Below are 9,752 nucleotides of genomic sequence, written 5' to 3'. Positions count from 1 at the left end.
CTGGTGTAATAATCTGCAATGACGACACGACTGGACTGGTCTTGGGAAGAGAAGATTTCCCTCCTCTCAGTGCCTTATGGAAAGTCCAATCAATGCAACACATTCTCAATGATATTGCTTTTTGCTTGAAACTTACACAAACGAGAAGATTTGAGTATCGGTGGGAATCAAATATACAGTATATAACAGTACATATTGAATACATGTAATGTGAGAGAAATAAAGCCATCATTTTTGCAACCCTAAGCACATTAGGAAGTGCCCAAAGATGAGGGTTTGATTGGTTTCTTGTAAAAGCAGATTATGCCGCATTCTCCTGCTGCCAGGTTTTCACTAGTTATATGTATTCAAATGTGTGCTTTCTATCTTGTCAGTGCACCGCCAGACACTGATTACTACAAAATTAGCTTTTATACTAGCCCTGCCACTCCATCTCTTGATTGATTCAGATTCATTTTCATGAAATGCCATTCAAAGCAATTCACAATGTGTTTGTTGTATGTACTTTTTTGTGCAACACACACCACTTCCAATACTGCCAAAAGTGCGTGTGAGCATTTGAACGAGTGTGTAATAATATATTCGTAAGTTTGCACATCTCCCTTAAGTCTACATTATCTAAGATGGAAGTAGAACCAAAACAATGCGAATTCAATTGTAGATGAACTTGCTTAATTTTACAAAATCATACCAGTAATGGCTTTCAAACTGTACTATGTGGACTAGCTTACCATTTTCTTCACATTTTAAAATACACTGTGCTTCTCATTTCGGTTTCATGTCAAAAGAATTACATTGTTTTGTGACGTCGCATTGTACAATAATAAAAACCAGTTAAAAATGAATAAAATGTTATATTAGAGCGGGTCTGCAAGCTTAGCACATGTCCATATTGCTGTACTAATTACTTTCCAAAAAAAAAAAGGCTGTGAGTTCATAGGGTTTGTAGAAAGATACCTAAATTACCTGAAGCTGTGGGAAAATAGTTTTATATATTAACAAAAAAAAAAACACGATAATGTGAAGACAAAATGTTGAAATGTGTACATTTAGATAAATACGGACTGTTTATAATAAATGGAAGATTTTCCTCATTTTTTTAAACAAAAAAAATGCATGTGATGCTTGATGAGCCGTACAAGTCACAAAATGACTGTAGATTAGATCTCAAGAACTGGTTCTTTTTCTTTCTTTTATTTTTGTAAATGAGTTGCACCTGTTTTTCTTTTTTTTTTTTGTTCGGCTCACCCTTTGGGAGATCACCAGGCGTTGTAGTGGATACAAGAGATGCATGAATAATTTACTGAACCTCATTAGAGAGGCGCTATACAGAGAATTTTAATACATTTTGTAAATAAAATGTACAGAAATGTTTTGGTGTGTGTGTGTGTGTGTCCATGTGATTAAGTTTTGTTGACATCAAAGTGGAGAAGTTTAACCTGCTAACACCCAAACTCTTGCAAATTATCCATTTTATCTTTGATACTTAAGCTAATTGGGACTTGATGAGTGTAAAAAACAAAGAATTATCATTTTATATGATGTAGTTTCTGAGAAAAATGAGGCCGTTTTAGTGCCAAAATTAACTTTGTAGTCTTGAATAACAAAAAATGTACACATGTGGACATCAGGTCATGGGAGGTTAAGTTCCCACATGGGTTTACAAACTTTAAAGGTAACTGCTATCCATTTGGACTCTTATTCTTGATTAAATAACGAAATAACTGGATGCAATGGGTAATAAGGCTGGTACGACTCAGTCTATTTTATCCATGAATCAAGGACCGGTATTTAGTGTGACGATATGAGTTTAAACAATAATCCTGAATATATATTTGCAAACCTCAGTTAAACAAGTTCACTGCGCATTTTTTCCCTTTCAGTTTGTTGGGCTCTGTGTTTTCTAATTGATTAATTCACTGCACAACACGGTACCCGTTTAAACAACAAAATCTGGCAATTGGGAGTCGGAAAAGTCGTCCTTATTTAGAGAGTCTTTTGTTGTTGATTTTTTTTGTCATTTTTTTTGTTTATTTTTTTTCCCCTTGGGGCAATAAGAGCCAAAAGTCGTCAGTTGAATAGTGAGAAGAAGCCAAGGGCAATGTTTTTTTTGTTTTGTTTTTCAGTCTTTTAACTATAGCTTTAAATGTCTTAAGACTTCAGCATGTTGGTACCTTTAGGAATTCCGGTTTAGAATATTTGAAGTAACTTCTAATGTATTTGCAGATAGTAAACTTGTAGAAAAAGGACATATTGAGATCAACTATAAACCCTCTGACATGGAAAAGGATGGCAGAATGAGATCTAAAAACAAATATTAGCACAAAGCCGCTTTTGAGCACTCTACACAGACATTCTTCAGACACTGTGTAATACAGGTATGACTCAAATCCCATGCAGATTATAGGAAGATCATTTTCCGTGCACGATAAAGGGCAAGAGCGTGAGGAGACATCAATATGTTCCATTCAGATTCAGGGTAGCTCAAGAACTCGTTCATATCATAACTGTTTATAAGGAGCAATCCCATCCGCAAATTTCCCCCAAATTTGGAGTATGAAATATTATTATTCCAGTATAATTTACAGTCTAGCCACTGTCATCTATGGTTTCATGGAAATGGATCATTAATGCAGAGTCTGAAGCACTGAGAGATTCCAGAGGTACTATGAGTAATAGAACCTCTGATCAAAAGAGGTTTTTTTTCCCCTCCAGATCCTTACAAAGAAAATTCTGGTGTAAAATATTTTTCTTGTATTAATTCCTCCCATTCCTGATTTTGTGGTTTTCAGAAATTCGCATGAAGGACCGTAACTGATATTAAACCCGCATTGTTGGATACAAAACATCATAGTGCATAACTCCCTTAGAGAGTAAATATCGTATAAATTCAGACATGCCCATTTTTTCTTTTAACTACCATTCATATTAACTACATTTCAAAAGACCTAGGTACAAATAATTTGGCAACAAACAAAGAATGAATAGGGAATTTGATTTAAGGAATACTGTTGGCTGGGTGTGTGTTTGGATAGTGAAACTTCCAAAGATTCAATATGAATGAATGATTCATTCAAATATCATACTTCAACTATGATATCAAAAACACTCGCTACTCGGTGCTGAACAAGACACTTTCATTTAAAACAACATATCTTTTCATGCAAATATCACCACATTATGTTTACTCAGCTGTGTCGTCATGTCTGAAAAATACTCGGGACTGCATTAGGCTGACCACAAACACCATATAGTCATATCAAAGTGGACTAACATGCCTTAATTTTAAGAACTCATTATTTTCTTATGCATTCACCTGCTATAAAACACTTTCTGGTGACCACATCAGGGAATATAAATGTGAATATATATATTTATCCAGCAATATGTTAACATGATCTCCTTACACTTAGATCAGTATTTCCCAACCTCGATCCAGTCATTCTAAAACTACATTCTAAAACTGACTTTACACTACCACACAAAACTATCAATAAAAAACTATGAATATAAAAATGATTTGTGAATATACATACATATATACTATATATATATTTGTGGATGTGAGAATCAAAAGAAAGGTATAACTTGTCACTTCTTCTAAATAATTGATCAAATCAAAATAAATTGTTCTGACCGCATTATGACGGCCTTCATTGGTGAGCATTTTTCTCAAGATATAGTGGAAATAAATGTGTTGTACTAAGAGATCATATGATCAAAATAGTGTACTCAAGAGTTTGACAATTGTAGTTACAATTGGCAAAAACTCCTAATTTGTCATGATAAAAAATATGATACCTATGTATAACCCTACACACACATACATATACATATCTATATATAGTACACAAACATGACATTTCCTATGCTGAAATGTGATGGAAATTAAACTCACATACCTTCTTTGTCCAACCGTCGGAAGATTGATCACTGCTTCCTTGTTTTAAAAAGCTTGTTTCCATTTTAATGAGCTGCACTGTGGTTCAGTTCATAAGACATTGGGGCTGTCTGCTTTAGTAGTCTTCATTCTGAAAAGAAAGAAAAAATGATGATTATTAAAAGAAAACGGATAATAGCAACATTATTTTATATCAACGTATATGATACATGTCCAGGCAAAATACATTTATCCTAAATAAATCTCTAGAGAATGATTGCAACACAACCAAGAACCTAAACAATGTGCTGAGATAAGTGTATTGTGTCACTCCATACTTATGGTATGTATGAGATCTTCTGTACAGTAATTGCGATGGATTGTCAAAAGCTGTTGTGGGTTGAGCTCAAGCGCTGATTAAATAAATTCCTTTGTGATTTTATGTTATGTAAAGAACATGACATCTGCTTAAGTTCACATTTACCAGAACCGTGCTTATTTGGCAACAGAACAAAGAAAAGCACACATCATAAAAAATAAAATAAAATCTGAAAAGGCAAAAATTATTTGACACTTTGAGTTAGTGAAAACCAGCTGGATAAAAAATGACTTCGTTATTTTAGTATGGTAATGTAATGTATAGCAGTTGTTAGGACATAGTGAAACAGTGTATTTGTAACGACTAGAACATACCATTAAAATTGAATAAAATCATTTTTATATTAGAAAAAGATCACTTTCGGATCTTCAAACCTCCCAAAAATTAAAATAACACCACTTGCAATTAATAGCGAGGAAAAAAATGACCTTTAAACTTCCCTTTTTGGTGGTCAGTACTTACAATTTGACAACAGTGAGTGAGGGATTATTAACATCCTAATTTTATTTGGTTGGGATTAGGTAAGTGTCAGAATTTCCAGACCCATCAGACTAAAACCCTGGCGCATATTTCTCTAAATCACAAAAGCTTATTACAATTTACAACAGATAGGATGACTTAATCACAGCAGGACAAAGACTTTGGCCCTCCCAAGCAGTGTTCCAATTGAATTAATCATATTCATTTAGCCCCAACGTGGCCCTTTAACCTTATCCCGCCAATTCATCTTCTTGACGATTGACTGAGGTAGAACATGAGCATAGATGAAAAGGGGAGGGAAAAGGACGGCCCAACTCAGATAAGAAGAAAATGAGAAAAGAAGCCCCCTGAGGAAATAAAAGAGGAAACAATTTACTAAGAAGTTGATTGAAACATCCCCTCTTGCTTGGCTTAGGGTACAAAATGAAGATTATTTAGCACACCAGTTTTAATGGCCCACTGCTGCAACATTTCATCCCCACCCTATAGAAACATACGTATGCGAACACCACAACAGAGAAGGCACGGTCTCTTAGTCGGCATTAGTAGAAAAAACCTGGAGGCTTAATGTGTGCTCAGAGACCTCGGACTGTGATTTAGAGGACATCATTCAGCTTTAAAAGCCCTTGCTCGCTTCACATTTTGCCGACTCTATATTACTGCAAAACATTGGCGGGAAGTGGATTTAGTACCCAAGGCCTTTAGTGGGGATTTAACAGACTTAATCCACACCTTAATACCACCGTTATCATGTCACTATTATAGGTACAGCAATTACTACACCAAAACACAAAACAAGAGCATAAAACTATGCTATGCATTCCACCTAAAACATTCCATAGTCTACTATTGTACAAACATGCTGTATGTTGTAACCTGATATTTGCTCAAATTAATAATTGTATGGAGTCCTCCTTTTTCAACTTTTGCAGAAAAGCATATTCACAGGAATAATATTTCCCAAAAACTTTGTTCATTACAATACAGGATTTAAAAAAGAAATATCATTATTTAATGGCAATCTTGCTTGACTCACAATTTAAAGGGTTTGAATTCAAAATCTTTTAAAATCCCTGAATCAATTAAGCATGTTTTCTACATGCAAAAATGTTTTCACCAATAATACATCTTCCTTCCACATAGGAAAAGTAATTTAGCTTCATTAAAGACTCTAAATCTAGTCCCAAACTTAGTATATCCAGGGACCGCTGGAGAGAACGTCTGCATAAGTGTGGGCACATTTCAAGTATTCCACAATAGATGTTTCAAATATTCAAAAGAAGTATAAGCAATCCACTCATCTCAACCTTTATTAATAAAGGTTGAGAACATAAATGGTTCTTCACAACATGAAGATTGTTGACCCACTCACATCACTCCATTTTATTCTATTTAACATATTCATCAGTGTATCTAGTTGAGTGTTATATTGCAATTCTTGGTTACTGCTATTTTCCCTGCACATATAAAATACCACAACAAGGTGGTGGAAATGAGTATATATTGAACTACAAAATATTCTTTTTCCCTACTTTTTATGATGACTTTCCTATCACATGCGACGTGCATTTAATATGATGTCATATCATGAATATTCATCAATTATTAAGAATGTTGATGTAATCTACCAAAGCATTAAATATTTTGAGTAAAACAGATTGCTTTGTAATGTGAGTCAGCTCAGTAATCACTCTCACTAATTACAGTACAGGAAGTTATATAGAACAGAACCTCCTCAAACTAGAGCAATATGTCCACAGAGCGCAACCTTTCTCCCCCGCAAAAAAAGACAAAAATCTCCTGAACTTTCCACATTGTGCAACTTTTGCAATGAATCATGAAAAACTTAATGGGAGATTCATCTGTGCTGGTACAGTGCCCACAAAAACTCAACACAGACATTATTTTGGATTAGCTGATTTTATGAACGTAGTATGAAATACAGTAGCTATATAAATATTCAAGATATTGTCACGGTACAGTGGTGATTCACTGTTGACCCAAAGGACTTTTTGTATTTTTTTACTTATTTGTGACGCAACATAGAGCACTTAAGTTATATTTGGACATTTTCAATGTATTTCAACAGGAAAAAATCATTTGCAAGTTTTTGTAAGGGTGCTTACAAATCAAACAAAGGTAAACAACTTTAAACTAATTTAAGTGTCCATTCTAAATATCTTGCTCCATTGAGCCCCATTTTAAATCAATAAATTAATATAATTGAGGGGGAGAAAGTCATCACTGTCATTACTCCATATTCTCTTTTCATGGCCAGCTGTCTTAAAGAAAAAAAACTTTTAATAGTTTCAAATATATATACTATATATTGACACCCCAGACTATGTTGACTACTGTCAAAAGCTGAAAACAACATTTCTTAAAATAAGTCACAGCAGGCAAACTTGTGCTCATTTTGCAGAGTCTTACTGGGTCATCTACAGACAGAGAGAAATGAAGAGATCCACTTGGGGTAATACATTTTTGTGCAGCAGCGGGGGATACACTATACAAATTTAAAACATGTGCAAGTTGGGAGCATCTAAAAATATATCATGGGTTCAGAAAGGCCATTATAACGCCATCTCAGCTGATCGAAAGTCAATCCACAGCAGCTGAGTACCCAGTGACTTGCTCTTTTCCTCTGTCTATTTACATTGATTGTCATTTAAGATGCCTTGTCATGCAAGCAGGTCCAGTCTTGTACTGCTGCTCCATTTTACATCCAAATTACAATTGCTACACTTGTGGGAGATCAATTTTCCTTTTCCATTTGAAGTAGAGGAAGACAATTATGAAAGGAGAGTGTAACTTTCATTTGACAACAAAAGCATCTCAAGTCTGATCTAATGATAAAACCTTATTTCCTGGGTCATGGACACAGTGGAGACAAAGCAATATGAAAGAGCGTTCAGATACTGCAGATCAGTTGCACTTGTCTGAAAATGAGGAAAAGACTAACCTTTTGGAGTGGAGGTGCAATAAATAAATAACAAGAGAAATAACAGTTATCGGCATTCTTGTTTTTCATTCCATACCACAATGACTTTAAAGGAGTGGATCATCAGGCAGCCTATTAAATAATTAGGTGAATTGCACGCTGATGACAGTATGAAGAGAGGGAGTGGTGTGATTTATTGTAGTTGTGCTAGAATGAAAAGACTCCCGATGCTATAAAAAGTGCTATTACTGGTGAGACAAAGGTGAGGTCGATGTAAAGATGGGACCTTTATGTCAAATCAGGCCGTGATAGCAGAATGATGATTATAACTAGGGTTGAACGCTGTCGGTTATTGCCACAGAGGAGAGTAGGAAAGATTGTATCACTATGATGGTTTTTACTCAAAATTACCAAAGGAACACTCAGAGGCAAGCAATAGAAAAATACAGTTCGAGTAGAACTGGAGCTTGCAAACTTGTTAAACTTGCTATCTTCCCCCTAAAACTCATTTTGATTGCCATAATGTCATTTTCTTCTGCAAAATATGTAAGGCCAGGGCTTTCTTGGCCAGCAATGACAAATATATCAAATTCCTAGGCCAATGGTGTCCTATTTTGGTCAATTTCATTGCACATTGATCGCTGCCAGATCATGCAAAAGCGTCTTCTAGAATGAAAAGACTAAGATGACGAAGACGAAAGAGTCTGCAGCTGTATACAAAAAAATGCAGTCAGGTAATTAATCTGACTGTATGCAATTAGCATTCAAATATGCTTATAGGTTATCCCGTATGGGACTCATCTAGCAGATTCCAAGGTGAAGTGCATCAAACCAAGCCCATCTGTAGACTACCCTCCCCGGGATTTAGTCTCCCATGGTTGAGAGGGGCAAAACACATTCTGCAGTTCCACAGCTGCCACATCCTCAGCCCCGCCATCCAGGTGCTTGTTAAATAAGCCTCAGCCTGGGGAGTCAAAAGGATATGGAAGCCGTCTGGTGCCACAGAGGGAGAGGAGAGAGAGAGCAGAGAGAGAGAGCAGGGAGAGAATAAAGTTGGTGAGCAAAGTGAGAGTGGGAGAGGATAATTGGGCATCTGGTAAACTACATGTCTATGGTGAGAGTGTTGCTTTGCAAACAAACATCAAAGGTGGGTTTAATTGAGTTGATCCCTTTTGTGTTGCAATAGCTGCTTCTTAACAGTAATGGAAAACTCCTGGAATTCAAGAGATGTAATGTTAAGGAAAATCCCATGGTCTCACGCATCATGTCTCTCTTTCAGTTGGCATGAATGTACTGGGACAATCCAATAAGAATTTGATCTATTTCATAAAGGGACAGTACATATCAATGAAGCTATATACTTATTAATGTTAAAGAACATATGTAACCCCGAGGGTTCCAGATCATTAGCCTCCATACAATTATTAAGTTGATTCTGTTTGTGGTGTGCTGGTTGTACCATACAATTTTAGAGCAATAGTACCTTGCAATCAGCTTGTGCTATCTTCTTACCTACCAACATTGTAGCCAATTCCAACTGCAAGCTTTATGCAGACAGGTGCAACAATTTGAATTTCAGCTCTAATATGATTGAAAAGAATCATATAGTGTACAGAAAAAGCCAATAGGAGATTGAACATTGTCAAACTAGGAAAGCTACTACTGGAGCTGCATCTTCTATCAGCCCTACGAAAAACGATGTCCCACCAATGTCCCAAATGGAAACACACATACTGTCTGGGGAGGCTTGACAGTATTTACTCAAGGGTCAATACCCACAAGAGACAAACTCACAAAAAGGTCAAGTGCAGCCACTTGTCCGGCAATTCTCCTACAACCATGTTCTTAATTCCAAAAATGTATTGTTGGATAGTCAGGCAATTATACCAGCCCGATTACAAATAATGTCAGTAAGGCTTAAGTCCCATGGTCACATGCCATGAAATGATTACTGAATCAATTCAGACAGAAACATGGCAGCAGCTCTCAGGATGTTTTGCACTAGCATTATACAACAACCTGGTAAATATTGAGACAAGTACTGTGCTGTTACAGTTTCAGATTAAAAACAC

The 9,752-nt window shown here is 35.8% G+C and overlaps 2 protein-coding genes across 8 annotated transcripts in view; one reads left to right on the top strand and one right to left on the bottom strand.

Annotated features, from left to right (window-relative positions):
- gria3b (glutamate receptor, ionotropic, AMPA 3b) overlaps positions 1 to 1,374 on the top strand; it is a 63,675-nt gene extending 62,301 nt beyond the window's left edge. For all 3 annotated transcript variants that reach the window (XM_077732402.1, XM_077732398.1, XM_077732397.1), the window contains one exon: positions 1 to 1,374. This exon is cut by the window's left edge and continues 99 nt beyond it. The gene's annotated coding sequence lies outside the window, so the exon portion shown is untranslated.
- The window catches only part of LOC144207146 (uncharacterized), a 163,922-nt gene that overhangs the window by 119,385 nt on the left and 34,785 nt on the right, over positions 1 to 9,752 (bottom strand). For all 5 annotated transcript variants that reach the window (XR_013328584.1, XR_013328585.1, XM_077732415.1 and 2 more), the window contains one exon: positions 3,903 to 4,031. The gene's annotated coding sequence lies outside the window, so the exon portion shown is untranslated. The remainder of the gene's footprint in view (positions 1 to 3,902; positions 4,032 to 9,752) is intronic.

The sequence above is a fragment of the Stigmatopora nigra genome, chromosome 14 (genome assembly GCF_051989575.1).
Source record: "Stigmatopora nigra isolate UIUO_SnigA chromosome 14, RoL_Snig_1.1, whole genome shotgun sequence".
NCBI lineage: Eukaryota > Metazoa > Chordata > Actinopteri > Syngnathiformes > Syngnathidae > Stigmatopora > Stigmatopora nigra.
The sequence above is the reverse complement of the archived record's forward strand: the minus strand, read 5'-3'. Positions and strand labels throughout refer to the sequence as shown.